This window comes from Nanorana parkeri, unplaced genomic scaffold (genome assembly GCF_000935625.1).
Source record: "Nanorana parkeri isolate BGI_ZX_2015 unplaced genomic scaffold, ASM93562v1 scaffold1706, whole genome shotgun sequence".
Classification (NCBI taxonomy): Eukaryota; Metazoa; Chordata; class Amphibia; order Anura; family Dicroglossidae; genus Nanorana; species Nanorana parkeri.
The window spans coordinates 146,909-164,588 of NW_017307974.1; the positions used below are offsets into that span (position 1 = coordinate 146,909).

General features: G+C 40.4%; 1 protein-coding gene across 1 annotated transcript in view; it reads right to left on the reverse strand.

Moving 5' to 3' along the window:
* Positions 1-17,680, reverse strand: part of KCNJ3 (potassium voltage-gated channel subfamily J member 3) — a 162,879-nt gene that overhangs the window by 43,894 nt on the left and 101,305 nt on the right. The gene's annotated exons all lie outside the window — the stretch shown is intronic.

The window sequence follows — 17,680 nt, forward strand, 5'->3', positions numbered from 1 at the left end:
TCATGAATTAGGTATATTTGTGCTTAAAGCCCACTTTTGGGATAACTTCTTCCCTCCTCCCACCCCCCTCTAACCATCCCAGAATTTTTTTCAATCACCTAAATCCCTTGTCTAGCTCCCGCCCCACTGCCTCTGGGTGGAGGGGATCACTAATACAGCACTGTAGATGCAGGCAAAGACCACTGGTCCCCTACCATCCCCTTTCATAATGTTATTCCTCTTCTGGATCCTGAAAGGACTCCACTGGAAAACCAATAGGAAGTATCTATGTCATGCAGGCAGTAATGTGGACACACTAAGGAAGAGAAAAGACTCGGGACCTAAGCATCATGGGATTAAAGCTTTTACATATTTTTTTCTCATCCAGCGATTAGTTAGAGAGGGATAGGAGGGGGTTGAAATGATTGTGTTGATGGGCTTTAACCTACAACTACTTTGTTCTGTTAGCTGAGCCTGGGCATGATATTTGTGCACTATAATATAAACTGAACTTTATGCCCTGAAAAGGTCTTAAATAAATTTAGCAGAAAAAAGTAAATTACCGGAACTTTCAGCTTTATGACATTTCTTGGGAATACAATGCTAAGTGAACTTTAAAAGACTGAGCTAACATCGTCTCAAAGCCACCCTAAGGAGCATTAAGGTATTGGCAACTGAGATCCACTGATCCTCAAAGAGATGAAGGTTAACAAAATGCAACCAGTTCTTGGCAGTTACAGTCTGCATATGTCTAGTTGGTAAAGATGAGGGGAAAAAAGTGTTTAAAAACAGTGGCCATAAAAATAGAAATATGAACGCAGTGGATCTTCATAATATCAACTAAGCCATAGTAGTGACTCCACAAAACTCTGCAGTGTCCCAATGTTAAAGTCAACCATGCAGACATTAGTGTGCAACAATGCAACACAAGGTGTATCTCAGTTATATAAATATTGCAGTTCTGCTATTGGAACTAGGATTTGGTAGACAAAAAATGGCGCTTTTCAATTAATTTACAGTGTTCATGTTCCTTAGCCCCCCTCTAGATGGTTTATTTACTATTAATACGAGAGGCATGCCATGGTTATATAAAGTATGTCATATAGTAGGGTGCAATATCCCAAAACCTCTGCTATGTGTTTAGAAGTGTGATACTCTTTGGGTTAGGTTAAGCGAGACTGTGGGTACATTGTTGAAGGTAGCAGTCCACTGTTTTGAGTCAAGAGTGTAATGTTCTCTTTCCCACGGAGCTTTGGCCGTAGTCAGGTCATGTTTGAAATGGTCTTTCAAGTCATTTTCAATGTTGATGTTGCATAGCCCTCCTCTGGGTGGTTTACCATTAACAGGAGAGGCATGCCACTGTTACAAATGCCATACGGTAGCGTGTATTACCCCCAAACCTCTGCCATGTGTTTAGCAGTGTGATGCTCTTTGAGTTAGGTTAAGCAAGGCTGTGAGTACATTGTTGAGGGCAGCAATCCCTATTTTTAATAGCAACCAATCACCTTTCCAATACAGGTAAAAACAAACAAAAAAAACAAAAGCAACAGCTAGTTGATTGCTACATGAGCAACAAAAGTGTGCTTCTATTAGAAGCCTTTTTTCTTACATGAGACCCACAGTGACCTAAACAGACAGTGTAATATCCCTGAAATAGGAAATACGCTATGAGAATGAATTGATGAATGACCGTCATCTATTTGATAACTGTGCGGTACTCAATCAATGCAGCCCAGAAGGGACAACGTTGTTGAATGTTGCATTGACCTATAAGGCCCACTTCTAGTAGTACTGGATTGCCCAGAGCAATTTCTCAGAGATGGAGAAAAGGGCACAAACCAAGATCACTCTGTAGTTTGAAACTGCCTATCTATTAGAGGGAACTCCTTGAAAGTCACATGTGGAACAATAATCGAAAGGACTGCCTGATAGACAGCTGAGGATAAAAACTTGTATACCAGTTAAACGTCCTAAAAGGGTTTGCATTTAGTTTGTCATAGTTCTGGTGAATGTTGAAGTCTGACAAAGCCCAAACATGAGCTGTAATGCTATTGAGCAATTACTGCAACCAGGTCCACTTCAGTCCACGTCATGGATATGGCTGCATAAAGCCGTAGAATGTAAATTGTGGGCGTATTTCCACTCCTGTGATACACAGCTGTGGCATACAGCCACCCACAGTAATGAATAGAGGTAGGCACCTGCAGGGTGCTACTGTCACAGTACTACTTGTGTAAACCACGCATGAATAGGGGCATACAGATCTGGGCGCAGCTATTCTGTGTCCAGGGGTGTATGGCTTTACAAATGCACGGGTTTACACAAGTAGTGGCATAAACCCATGTTTAGCTGTCTACACCCTTTTACTGCTATGAGCGGCTGTACGCAGCAGCTGTGTATCTAAGGAGCAGAAATGCGGCCACAATTTACGTCCTAATGTCCTATGGTCTTATGTGCCTGTGTCCATGACACCTAAAGCTGAATTCCAGAGAGAGAAAACTATGGCTATAGAAAACTATATAATATTCTCAGCTAACAATTATAGTAAACCTGAAAGTTATTTTGATGGGACTTTCCCATTTTTACATTCTAGCTGTTACATATTTTTGTGACTATAGTTTTGTAGATTCTTTCTCATTAGTATATCAGTCATTGAGTACACCACTTCTGATAAACTGCTAAAATAATGATTAACTAGTCACAGAGATATTGGTTTCCTACCTGTCTAAGCTAGGGGTCACCGAACCACACCCCACAGGCCCCATCCAGCCCGCTACAAGATTTTCTCCAGTCCTTAGCAACCCTGACTGGCTGGCAGTTGATTGCACCAGTCCGTTTACCATAATGTGAAACCAGTATTTCCACTGCCAGCCAGCTAAGACCCCGGTTCCCAGAGCAGCCCCCCCACCATCCATCAGGGTAGATTGCTAAGACTGCCAGCATCCTATCAACCAATCACATGATTTGACCACCCCTAGTATTTATAGGACTGAACTTCCTCTATCCAGACCTGCGCTACCTCCCAACTTCCACCATGCTGCATTTACACCTGAGAGGTAAGGGGGAATCTACTGTACACTCCTGGATGTAAGGAGGGACTCTGCTGTGCACTCCTGGATGTAAGGAGGGACTCTGCTGTGCACTCCTGGATGTAAGGAGGGACTCTGGTGTGCACTCCTGGATGTAAGGAAGGACTATGCCGTGCAATCCTGGATTTAAGGAGGGACCCTGCTGTGCACTCCTGGATGTAAGGAGGGACTTTGATGTACACTCCTGGATGCAAGAAGGGACTCTGCTGTGCACTCTTGAATGTAAGGGAGGACTCTGCTAAGCACCACTGGATGTAATGGGGGACTCTGCTAGGCACCCCTGGATGTAAGGGGGCCCTTATACTGAAAAGTTTGGAGACCCCTGGTTCCAAGCAGCTTGATGAACATCAGCAAAAGGAACAATAAAGGACCGTCACTATGCTCTGCTGCCTACATGATACAACCTGTATCTGTAGTAAAATAAAACAGAGCTGTGCCTATGCATAACAAAGAGCTATATACAGTAATAAGAGTTTAAAATAAATGCACACCCTGGATAAACTATTTATACTTTGCTCATAACCTTTATAGGTATGTATGTATACTTATAAAAAGACTAAACATCCCCTTTAATTGCCTACTGATGAGTCGGAGATTATAGTAATGTCTGCAGCTTCTCTACACAATAACATGGTATTGATGCATCTTCCAAACATTAGTTGTAAGCAGATCACTGCGTGCTGGGGTTGTGTTACTTCTCTCACAATCAGGCAGCTATTAATAGCAGCTTTCCTTGATTCTTCATATCAGTTTTCAAGAATACTTTCCCTAAGTACAATGTATGATGCGTGCTGACAATGTAACTGCAATGTATCTCTACATATTAATGAAGGTCACACTGCCACAGGCTGCAACAGAGCTCCATCTACAGTACTATTATTACAATATGGCTCACTTAGTTCCTAATGCCTTAAAGAATGCCTAACAAATGATGATATATTATTCCTAGAAAAATAATCCTGTGTGATCCCTCTTGTATTCAGTCTGCTGAACGCCAATTTAAAAGGAAAGCAGCAGGAAAACAGTGTCTGCTATATAGAAGAAACACATTAACAATGAAAAAAGACACAAAGAAGCCTAAATCACCCAGCTACTGTCACATTAAAGGATACCTCTCCTTTCAGAGTATTACAACAGCCCTTTTCTGACTGCTTCTCTTTGAGGTGAATGTAAACTCAAAATGTTAGAAGCAAGGTTTTCTCTTTTTCAGTGTTTACCTGATGATCCTGCCTGGAAGGGAGTTCCTGACTAGGGTGTCAACTATCCCTTACTGTATTTCTATGCAGGATCAGTGTTGTCACCCTAGGAAGCATGCATCTGCTGGGACTACATGATGTACATTGTGTGAGTCTACATTTTCAACTAGATTGCTTACTGGATTCATGAGCCCATTTTTTTAAGTAACCTTATTGGCAACAACTCTGTCTTCACATCAGAAACATCTGAGCCCAGGCACGCACATGGGCATGGAACCTATTAGATTCAGAATTCAAGATGTGCACAGTGATGAAATGTAAAAGTTAAATGTAAGTAAAACAAAAAAAAAAAAAGCTTTTGGAATTTAGGTTTAGTGATACTTTAAGTTGCTAGACTGAAGCACTTTCACTGACCACAACCCTGCTTCTTGTAAAGTGCATTGAGCCCAAGGAGCACACGGTGGTAGAAGGCCACCCAAGCTGTGATGAACATAGCCCGATGCAGTCTCGTAGATCTTTTAAAAGGCCGCATGAACTTTTACATGAGCTATAACTAGGGATGTCCCGATGCCACTTTTTCAGGCCCAAGTTCAAGTACAAGTACTTCCCCTCATGCACTTGCCGATACCAATTACCGATACTTTTTCTTAAAGGGACAGGTGACTTTAAATGATCCATAGTACAACTACATGTTATGTGCTATGGATCATGATTTAACCTATTCATGTTAGCAGCGGAGAATTGTAACTCTATTGCTGGAGTGTAGTGGAGGTATGTGCTGTATATATGTACTACATATACATTACACATGTCCAGTACACTATAGCAATAGATTTACAGCCAGCCCCATCCCATTTTCCCTCACTCACAGTTTCACGCCGATCCCCGTTGCCTCACGCGGTGCCTCTTGTAGTCGGCGCTGGGCAGGATCGCTTCATCGCATCTCGGTGCTCAGCTTGTGGGAGGCGCTCACAATTCTGCCCTGCTAACATGAATGGGTTAAATCATGATCCGCAGTACATATGTCCTGTACACTGCAGTAATAGAATTACAATTCTCCTCTGCTAACATGCATAGGTTAAATCATGATCCATAGTACATAATATGTAGTTGTACTACGGATCAGTTAACCCATTCATGTTAGCACGGGATCATTGTAAATCTAATGCTGCAATGTACGGGACATTTGTGCTGTATATGTACAGTGCATATAGATATACAATTCGGCACTGCTAACATGAATGGGCTAAATGATCCGTAGTACAGGGCTACATATCATGTACTAGGGATCATTTAACCCATTCATATTAGCAGAGGATAATTGTAAATCTATTGTTGCAGTGCACTCTATATGTCGTATATAGTACATGTACATATAGAGTGCCTGCAACAATACATTTACAATTATCCTCTGCTAACATGATAGAGCTGCCTGTGAAGGGGGGCTCCTGATGTGAAGGGCGGGACTCTGATGTGAAGGGGGAACCTATTTAATTTGTTTGTGTGATGTCTTCCCTTAAAATCCATACAAAAACCCAATCTAGGATAAAAATCTGGTATGGATTATGAGGTGGACCGCACATAATTTTTTACATTGTTAGATTTACCCCAATTACATTTTAGTCTGGGTACCTTAAGATTTGAAAGGGTGGAATGACGAAAAAAAGGTTGAGAAACGCAAAGCTAGGCTACCAATCACTGTACTGTAGACACACTTTAAGATAGACGTAACACTTTAAGTTCTAACTTTAAGTTAGATGTAAGATGATGACAGAGTGGCCATATTTATTACAGATTTACATAAGAGCGCATGTTTTCTTGTCACCTTTAGTAAAAGTAATATCATTCCTACGTATCAGATCGCCCTCAACTTTATAGACTTTATAGTTGAGCAGCGAAAGTTTTGAGTTTTGTATTTCTCCTCCGCTTATTTCTGCTAAGTGCTTACAATCACCTCAAGTCACAGTATGCGCAGTGCGACACATCAATAAGACCTGTCTGTACACTTTCAGGTTCATTATTGTTATGCCGACTGCTCTGAAGAAACAAAGGTCACTTAGTCAAATATCACTCTTTTCAGCTGGTCTCCTTGAAATGAAGAGATGGATAAAACAGTTCCGCGTTGCTGAATTTTCCTGTGTTCAAAACAAGGAGTGTGTGCTGACAGTGACCCCATCTATTGCCACCCTTGTTTATTGGTTTTTCTGTTTTGAATATAGATCTGAGGAAGCATAATGACATCGTTAGAATTTGTGCCAGCACATGAAATATGTGTGTTCCAAATGTGTGCCTAGAGAAACCATGGGAGTCTCCGAGTCAGACAGCTGGCTGTTTGGATTGCGTACTGCTGTCATTCTGTTATCCTGTCGGTTTAAAATGATAATACTCCTGTTTTATTCAGTTAAAAATTATCTTCACTCAATTATACCTATTCTATCAAACATTAATCTTCTTATCTGCTTGAGTTCTGTAGACAGACATGTTTCAAAATAACTGCTAAGTAGGAGGTTCTGCATTTAATGGTATCACATGATCAGTTCCAGCATCCTTTTGGACATACACGTTATTCACTAAAAAATAAGAACTCCCAGTGCATTAAACCAAAAGACACTGGTAGGGATGACTAATTCCATCTAAAATGTTATATATCTTATTTTCCTTGTGAAAGTGGCATTTGGTGCCCTCCACTATCCTCCAAATATATGCATGTTACCATGGCAAATAAAGGAGGTTGGATTGTTGGAGAATTAGCAGGCACAGTGATGTTGTGCCGGGCACAGACTCCAGTGAGAAAACGGTACTGAGGAACCAGTGCTAACATTAATTGACAAATTTCACAACACCTCCTCTCTACAGCTTTGTTCATACAGCAGACAGGCGGTTTAACTGGCAGCCCTCCAGTTTTATCTTGCAGACCCTCAAAACCAGGGAAAATGACATGTTGTTAGCAATCATTTACAACGTATTCACATTGTATTGCGTCACTGGTAGAATATTGTGAATGTGGATTTATGAATGCTATGAGAACCTACAACAGCACTGACCTATATTATTAATGTGCATGTATACTTGGCACAGCTGGTCAAGTCCAGTGTTTCAGCATCTAGAGCAGGTGGATTTGAACTAGTATATTAGCTGCAGAAAGCAACAGAAAAGTTTTTTTTAGGCCAGTCAGTATTAAAACTAAAATAATTGTATCTCCTATTTCCATCACCATCAATTTCATAATCTGTAGACTGCTTAGTCCTGAGGAAATAATGGTTGAAGTAGACTAAGGAAGTCAGTCCAAGTATCTTCCTGTCAAAGTACTCCATCTCCTCCTAGCTCGGCCAGGGTATCTTCCCAGTTGGAAGTGCCTAGTATTACATACCAGGGAACATCCAGGGACAACTCTGTAAGATACTAAGACCACCACAAATTACATCTCTACTCCAAGCAACTTCAGAACTACAAGAAATTCCTGCCAAAAGCCTCATCCTACCATGTCCCATAATTCAACGGTTCAGCAACATAGATAATTGTTTTGTGGCTAGGCCTTTATTACAGCAGTTACTCATAGTTAATGACTACAGGTGAGGCCAGGAACACAGCCTGATCTGGAAATTCAGTTCATACTTCTTTGGCTACCTATGTTCACCACAAAACTCTAGCCTCCTATTTATATACACAATTAAAACTAATTTTACATGTGAGGAATCCGGAACAAAACTAGCTGCATTCTATTAGAGCATCTCTATACTAAACAAGCAGTATCTCTGTGAGCTATGTGAGGGAGAGCCTATTATTATTTATGGTTTCCTGCCAGTCTGGAGTTAAACTTTAAATATGACAGTGCCATAACACATTGAAACTTCATCATTTAGTTAGCCAAGTTCACATCCAGTACATCTCTTATCCTTCTCCTTCACGGCATTAAATCTAGGAATTAAGGAATCTAGGAATTAAAGATGCAATTTTCAGAAAACCAATAAATCAGTGCACTCCAGGAAAGAGATTGTCCTCCTTGCTCCTATAGCCATCTATCATGCCAGCATATTGCATACAGCTCTTGTGATAATTGCACATAGTTGTGGCATTGTGTGTGACTAAAAATATGCATCTACTACTGCTTGGCAGTTCTAATATGCAGCCATCATAACAGCAATAGAGGAATAACCAGCTGTGTGAGCCATGCCCAGAAGACATACAAAACAGTACAGTAAGTGCCCAAAAATACAAACCAACGCAGCACACAAATCACTGAGGAAATCAACCTATTTTGGTCCTCTGTGACTCCTTGCAAGTGACCCTCACCCATGTTCCATTTACATTTTTCATTTTCATTCTGTGCTTCACCCTTGCAGCCAATTTGCAGAGAACACGCTGTACTTTCCCCTAAGGCAAAAACTTCATTTTTGATGAAATTTCCCTTTTAATGTGTCAGGGTGAGATTTTCTCCTAATAAGTCCCCTAAAACCATGTTCTGTTTAGTTGAGTGACTCGCTGCATGGCTGCTTATTTAGGAAATATCTAAATTTACACTAAAAATACATTTTGTGAGCCTCTGTTTGTGGTTTTTTGCAGCTGCATAGGTTTGCTTAAAGGGAAAAGCCAGTTCAAAATAAATCCTATTTAGAAGCAGTTGGGATCGAAATATGGTGCTGGGCATCATTCATCCTGGAAGAGGACTGGTGGTAAGACTTTTAAACGCTAATTCTTCAGGGGACTGCTATGGGGAGAGGGTAAGTTTTGTAGCAAAAGCATGCTGGGCAAGTGATCTTTAGATTTCTTAATGAGATGGAATTGCATTTTACATCTCTTGGTAGAATGACTTCATTTCTTTGTAAGAATTCTCTAACACACCAAGCCTTAATTGTGTATGTCTACCCATGCTGGACCTCAGAGATGGGAAGTGCTCCTTGTCTGCATCAGAGGTCAGTATTTATATTTTACAATTAGAGGAAAAGGGTGAGAGGGGAATACATTTGTTTTAAAGTGCAGTTAGCCTGTAAAGAGGAATATTCAATGAAAAAGCCTCTGCCCTCTTTTCACTGGCGGATACCTCTTCAGAAATTCAGCTCAGCGAGCAGAGCATCTAATCCTGTTTAATATGTTGATTTCTGTAACCAGAAAGGCAGCGGGTGAGCAGGGACCACAGAATTGCCGTTATAAAACAGAGAATATGTTCATTTATTAATATCTCCATGGTGATAAGGTGATGTACAATTAAACATAAAATTTTACATAAGGAACAGGCACTTGTTATTGCAATTGAGAAGCGTTTGTGTGGATTTGAAACTGTGTTAAGTTTGGCATTTGGGTAATGTTCTAGCAATTTATTAAGGGACACTTTTAAAATGAACAAACGTAGAGTTACCTTGTCGCACTCCTTACCGGAAAACCCCAATTAAATGAGGGGGGGGGGGGGGGGTGCTCGTAATGACTGCAGATAGTGCCACCAGACAATGTAGGTAGATGGATGTCACCAGCACACCAAACACACCAAAAATATTGTAGTCCAAAGTTCTCGTTTATTGCAAAATGTCATGCCATCAGAACAGAAAATGAAGACCCACTTTTCACAATATGTTCCCCTAACTTACAAAATCACTTTGAGATTCTGGTCATTTGCAAAGATTTTTTGCATTTCATCATAAAAATCTAGGGTAACAAGCAAGCACATTTCAGGGGTTGTGAAGCACTTACTTCATCAGGGCTTAAAGGGCTGGTTGAGATGAAAAGGGCAGACACAGAGGAGGTTGGTAAATTCTGGAGTAAAATGTCTCCTTTTTCCAAAGCAGGCTTCGAGCAGCTGGTGTTTGTAAACCAAAAGTGTTTTTTCTGGACTTGGAAACCACTGTTGTGGTGTTCTTGTTTTCATCAAGTCCTGGACCTCTCTTGATTTGCTTTTTAAGGCCCCTCCATTTTCAAGAGCTCTCTAACCAAAGCTATTGTGCTCTACAGCATAGAGTCTACTACACATTGTCACACTAAAAAAAATATGGTGGATCTAGTGCCTTCTGTCCATACTCTCTGAATTATATCACACAATGCATTGTTTTAATAACTTCAAGATGCACATCCTCATGGGCATTCATTGGGCAAAAATTCCATAATTTAGATGACAAAAAACAGGTCAGTTAAAGAGGAACTTCACTCTTATCTTATAAAGGACAACAGAGGCAACGTTAGACATTTTTAGTAATGGCAATCTATAAACAAATACTTACATATATTTGCAGGCGTTTTGTTCTTTACATAACTTATTTTTCTTTTCAGCCCCATTCTTCTTACAGTGGTCATTTTCATCATTTTGTATCCATCTTCTGCCTTCTGGAACATGTGACAGTGCCCATCGTCTGGGGGGAAAATACCTTTCTCCCAAAATCTTGTGAGATTTGGCAGTTTACAGATGAGGATTTCCCAGGAGGACACTGGTGATGTTTTCTTCCCAGGATGCATCGGTGAGACCAGGGCTATATCACCTGTGCCTCAACCAACCAAAAAGTGAAAAAACAGTAATTGTGAGTAAAAGCAAAAAATGTTTAACTCATGAATGTAAGATGATTTCATATCAGCATGCAGAGCTGCATCCTGATGTGATTTCTAGTGAAAGGGAGTACAGGCCTGCTTTAACCGCTTGAAGACCATGGTGATTTACCCCCTTCCTGGCCAGGCCATTTTTCAGTATTCAGCGCTGCGGTACTTTGACTGACGTTTATTCCGCCATGCAACGCTGTACTGATACGAATTTCATACCATTTTATGGGGACAGATAGAGCTTTCTTTTGGTGGTGTTTAATCACCACTGGGGTTTTTATTTTTTACTATATAACAAAAAAGTACCCTAATTTTTGAAAAAAAAACATGTTTCACCCCAATTTTTTGGTATAATATAAAAGACATCGGGTAAATAGACACTAAACATGTCAACCTTTAAAATTGTGCGTGCCCACGAAATTGCAGAAAACGATAGCAACAAAAATTGGCCATAGGCGACGCTTTAAACGTTTTTACCGCTCATCAGTTTAGTGTTATCAGTGATTGATGGCCCTATGATTATTGCTCTCACTCCGACGTTCGCTGCGATATGTAACATGTGCTGCATAATGGGCGCAATCGTCGTTTTCGTACATAGGCGCACCCGATGCATGTTTGCGTGTGTATGTGGGGGGCGGGGGACTTTAACCAGTTGACATCCGCGGTGTTAAACCCCCTTCCCATCCAGGCCATTTTTCAGTATTCAGCGCTGCGGTACTTTAACTGACATTTATTCCGTCATGCAGCGCTGTACTGAAATGAATTTTATACCCTTTTTTGGGGACAGATAGAGCTTTCTTTTGGTGGTATTTAGAGACGGCGGGACATAGGTACGGGGGGGGAGGCCGCACACCCGCAGCTTGTGCAAGCGATCGGGCATCTCTAGAGACGCCTAATCGCTTGTATGTAAACAGCCATCGCTGGCTGTTTACATGCTCACAGTTTTCCCTCTCGTGTGCGTGCTGAGTGCCGCACACGAGAGGGGGGAGGGGCAGGACGTCTTAAGACGCCCTCCCTCTCCTAGCAGACTCTCGTCCGGCCGTTCACAAACGGCCATGGACGGAAGGTGGTTAAGTGTGCTCAGCTAGAGCTTAACAAATACCACAGGTCTGCTTTGAGTATCATAATGTCTTAACAGACTACTAGCAGTTTGGTTGTGCTGCAGTTTACAGGTGCAAAGTGGGTTTTCAGCCATCTGTAACATTTCCAGCTGAAGTACAACAGTTAATCAAGTGTACCTGTATTCACAAAGAATGTGCTACACTGGCACTTGGAAACCTAGGGCTGTGTGGATATTTTATTGGATTTCTTTCAGGAAGGTGAGCAGAATGTTCTGACCTTGCATTACCTTTGGGGCTCTGAAATGCCTCCTGTCAAGTTATTTAAAGTGTGAATTGATGCTGATACTGTCCTTCCTTCTGGAGGGTGGCTACTTTTGTTCCCAATGGTGCCTGTGTGTGTTGTAAAGTAGCTACCGCTCCAAGCTAACGTTTGTGATGGACTACAGTCTCACATATAGTCTAGTAGTTTGTATTGAGATTGTAGTCCATCACGGGTGTGAGTCTAAAGCAGTGGCTACTTTGCAACACACACAGGGACCATGGGGAACAAAAGTAGCCCCCCTCCAGAAGGAAGGACAGTGTCAGCACCAATTCAGAGACGATTTGAGGGCCTACAGCTGAGTGATACACAAATAAGATACATTTTTGTTAATAGGGTATTTGAATACATTTTTAGGATTTAACTCCTGGGTTAAATCTTTAATAGCGTGATGCCCTGTGGCCAGTAGAGAACACTGGATAGTGGAATGCTATCTATGACCACAACTCCATCCCCACAGGCCACGGTGCCAAGCACAGTGCTTGAAACATGACAGGATAACAACACCGTGCAACCACTATGTAGACTGATGGGTCACAATAATGGCAATCCCACTCTCAGGGGAGATCTGCTCAGCAGGGCATTATAGGACATAAAGTAAAGATTGATTTCCAGTATTCACATAAGCAGTATTTAAAATACATGTATTGATTTCTGAAGGAATGCTATACAGTATTATTGTTCATACTTTCTAGCCATTCCACTTAATGTTTCATTCCCCTTTAATATCTTTTAGTTGAAATCCGTGTAAATTAAACAGTGCTGACTCACCATGAGAACAAAATATAAAGTGCAAAAAAAAAAATCTAAACTTGGTAGGAGCAGCACAATTATTCAGCTTATTTCACCATAAGCAATTTGTACAAATGGGACAAGAAGTCTCCATGGGATTTTGCTGATAAGAATTCTAATTTTACTGTATGAAGCGATGCAGTCTGTCACACAGATGCTTTGTTCTTTGCAAAGCTGATCCCGTGCATTCAGCCCAATATTTTCACTGCTGGTTGGGCAATAACATGCACAGATGGCTTTTCAGGCCTGCTCACAGTGCAGCTCTACTCACCCGAAGCTCTTTAAGTGGCATCATGTTTAGTCTCTTGTCAGACAACTGCTACCACAACAGCTCTAATTGTTAAGAAAAACTGATTATCAGAGACACTAAAAAACAACAAAGTAAGGTATCAGCAACCTGGGGCTCACTAGAACGAGATGCATTGCACGTCGCAGCATGACCAGCAGCAGTCATGCTACAACCTATTGTCAGCGTTACAGCAGACATTTGGGGGGTTATTCACAAAAGGGTGAAGTGTTTAGAGAACGCAGGAGAAGTAAACAATCTAGGACAACATAGCTGATTTGGAAAAATTTGCCAGTTCAGCTGACTTTCCAGTTCAGCTATGTTGGCCTAGATTGTTCACTTCTCCTGCGTTCTCCAAACACTTCACCCTTTTGTGAATAACCCCCTTAGAATATATGGGAGCTGTTTTGTTTGCCAAAGAACATAATTGATTCCATTGTGACAGACAACACAGCCAGGTTGGTTACATCACTTTTTTTCTTGTGCAGCTAAGCAATACAGCTTGGTCACTTCCCAACCTACAGCCGGTAATTGGACAATGAGGGAGCAACAGCAGAGCGTTTAGGTCATCTTTCTCCTCGTGTCAGCGTATACCTTATCACCAAATGTGTAAACAGCAGAACCTGATTGGTTCAGAGTGGCTACCCTGTCTTGCTTCTAGGAGATTTTATAAATTGCTGATATTATCACAGATTCTCTTTCTTACATTAGTTGTTTAATGATTTTGAATGAACACAGCTACAGTACATTGTGTTTTTTATCTTCCTGAAGTTATCTTTAAAGCTAAACTCCAGACAAATATACTACAATTGTTTTACATGCCAGAACAAAAAATTCTGAAATTCTGTTTAACTGGTCATAGCTCATGGACCTCTGTCAAACAGCACAGTTAGGTATATGTCTTCTCTGCAGACTATACTGCAACTAACCATTACAGCCTGTTCTCAGACCCATCCCAGCCTTCGATTGTTCAATAAAGGAGGAGAAACAAGCTTATTAGTTTATCCCATTGTTTTAATCTCCCCTAAGCAAATTCACAGTGTTAGGCTGACAGCACAATTGATATTGAGACCGATTTGCATACTTTTTCCCAATTGTTTGCTAACTGACTTATTTGACTACATACATAGATTCATTTTATTTTAATTATTTGCCCAGAGTTTATTTCTATTTATTTTAAAGTGATCAGCAAGTATATATCCTGGCAAAACAACATCCAAAAACATATTCACTACATCTCTGCAATACATGAACATTTCCTTAACACTTTATCAAGGAAGTACAGAAGAATACCTGTTCATTTTCCATAAATTAAAAAATTCCCTAAATATTTTTTGGAGCTGCCAACTCACTTGCTGGAGAAGAGACAACCCTTATGTTACGGAGACAAGGACAGGGGAAGGTGTTCTGCAATCCAACAGGGGAGAACTGGGCAGGGATTACAATACTTCTTAGATTTCATTGCAGCAGAGTTGTCAGCTCAGACAGATATTTATGAACAGAATGGATTTCTGGCGGGTCATCAAACCCTATTGGGCTGAAAAGACCGAAAAGACCTTCCCAACTTTATCCAAAACTAAAAAAATATATATATATATATTTTGGCTATACATACACTTTAGGATTGGCCCCCTGCAATTCAGAGAAAGGGATCTTCTTGAAAAGGTTCGCATTAGAGTGGGATAAATCTTCAGAGCCAGGTATAGGTAACAAATATGTATCCTGGAGCTCTAACATGCATGATTATCTTTATAGAGGACAACAAAGCTGAAATATAATTTCTAGATACTCCTGTGTTATATATTTCTTCACCTATAACATCCAGCCGTACTTGACTTGCTGAAGCGTGACCTTCATTACCATGGTCCACTTCCTTCCGATCACTGTCTATTCTGTGACATCCCTCCTCCTGCTTCTTTGACAGCGGTACATAACAGTGTGCATGATAATCCAACTAAACACCTACTTTTTGCTGAGGTAGAATTGAGAATGTAAAAAAAATTGCTGATACAAGACATCAGAGTACAGATTCTGCACGTGGCAAAAATGTATCCACGCAGAGTAATGTAGACAGGAAATGTTCAGGGAACTGTACTCTCCCGTGTTCGATCGGCAGCTGCAAAATGCAGTAAAAAAAGCACTTGTAGCCACTTATGCCAAACAGAAAAACAGATTTGCACTACAGAGAAATAAATCAGCGCATAGGAAATCATTTTCAAGGAAAACATTCAGTATCACACAAAGCATAATACAACTAATCTGGGTGTGAGGAAGCACTGCCTTCGTGTTCCACTGCTATGTTGAAAATGTCTACATTGCACCCTGGGATTTTCCGATGTTGTATAAAAATTCTGATTTTGCAGAACAGTGATATCGAATTGTATCTAAAGACATTTTTTCTTTTGTATTTGGTAGAGAGAGGTTAGAACTCTTGCATATTTTTACAGAAAGCTGTGTGTCACCTCTGGGGAGATTTACCCTCATTATGTGACATGGTGATTATTATCATCTGGGCTGATAGCAAGAGACATTTTTAAATGTTGTGTTGTCAGCAAAATGGAAATCTTCCCATGAAGACACTTCCAATGTTCCATTGACAGCTGTCTAAAAGAGGTTTTTCCTTTCTTATCACTTCCTGATGTTTCCTGACATGAGGTGAAGTAAAATCTCCCCAATGTGACACAGACAGTAACAAGTCTATTTATAAACCATTTGCAGATCTGTTTGCCCTGTGAATCTTTGTGGATTGTCATTCTGTGTGGATAGAGGCAAAAACTAAAGTTCTTAGTATATTTTCTTTTCAGGTCCAATGGAATGTAATATAATGTAATGCCACATTACAGCTACTAGCATGAGATGAGAAGCATGGGAAATAAGTCTTTAGTGGATGTCAGATTGAAGAAGTTCTAACGTCCCAGCATACACTATCCAGTTATAACATTAGCATTGTAATAGGAATACATACTAGAGTTGTTTTTGATAATACAACCAATGCTTACTTAAAAAAATATCTTTTATGTAGTGAGTGCTGCCTTCTGTCTGCCCATCACTTTCATCAACCTCCTGGATTCCCAGTGTGCTTTGTGTCTCTTTCCCTGCTGCTTGATGTGATGCAATCTCGATTTCCCAAGACCACATATCCCATCATGCATTGCTTCCAGCAAGCAATGATAATGTTACATTGTTGAGACGTTGGGTTGTAGTTCAGAAAGCAGGCTCTATGAAAGTTGTGACACTAGGAAGTGCATAGCCACAGGGATGAGTGAAATTGTGTCAGTGAATTGAGGAAGTGCATCCTGTGAACATCTTCAATAAGTAGGTTTGCAAACTTCTAGATAGATATGGTTATTAGAAGTGGGATAGAACCTATGGGAAATTCAATACAGAAATACATTTTAATTGCTAGCTTTTGACCAAAAATACCCATCAACTGCTTTATAAATATTATTTCCTGGCAGTATCACCAGGTAAAAACACTTGAACACTTGCTAGTTTCATTCCATATGTCAATCCATTCTGCTGAATAGACTAGATATTTGCAGGACTCTAGCATACCATAAATATGTCTCTGAACGTATGGACTGAGTATATCATTCTTTGCAGTTGTCTCAAGCTCTTCAGAACATTAATGAGTTGAGAATAATAAATAAAACCAAGGTCTGAGTCATCCTTATTGAATTATCATTTTATCTGACATGTGTAATGTTAATAAAACACACTCACTCTATTATGTGTCCATGGTGCTGTTTATAAAATACAAACAACAAATTCTGATATACAGTATGGCTGTTTATGGAGTCTAAATGGTACAACTGTTAAACTGGACTTTGCACTAAAATGCAACAGTCAATTATTATATCAGCACCAACCATCTTAAAGTGACACTAAACTTAGGAGTTAGATCTTAAAAATGCATTCAGGTACCTTAACTATTAACAAAAATGTATCTTATTTGTGTATCACTTGGCTGTAGATTCTCAAATCATCTCTGAATTGGTGCCGACACTGTCCTTCCTTCTGGAGGTTGGCTACTTTTGTTCCCGATGGTCCCTGTGTGTGTTGTAAAGTAGCCACCGCTCCAAGCTCACTCTCATGGTGGACTACAATCTCATGTTTAGTTTACTCATTTGTATTGAGATTGTAGTTCATCACAGGAGTGAGCTTGGAGCAATATAAAAAATACATTTGTGGCAATGAGTTAGAAACTTACCTTAGACTTGATTTCTGTACTACAAAGGGTGACTTCACAATCCTCCCAGTGAGATCCTGGGAACTCTGAATGTCTAAAATTTTGCTAGAAGATGCTTCAGGGTCCCCAGGATCTTGCTAAAAGGACCGTGATGTCACCCTTGTCCAGGAAATGCACTTAGATATACAGTAGTAGATATATTTCTTTATTTTTTTTTCCTCATAGGTGTGTTTGTTTTTACAGCTACCAT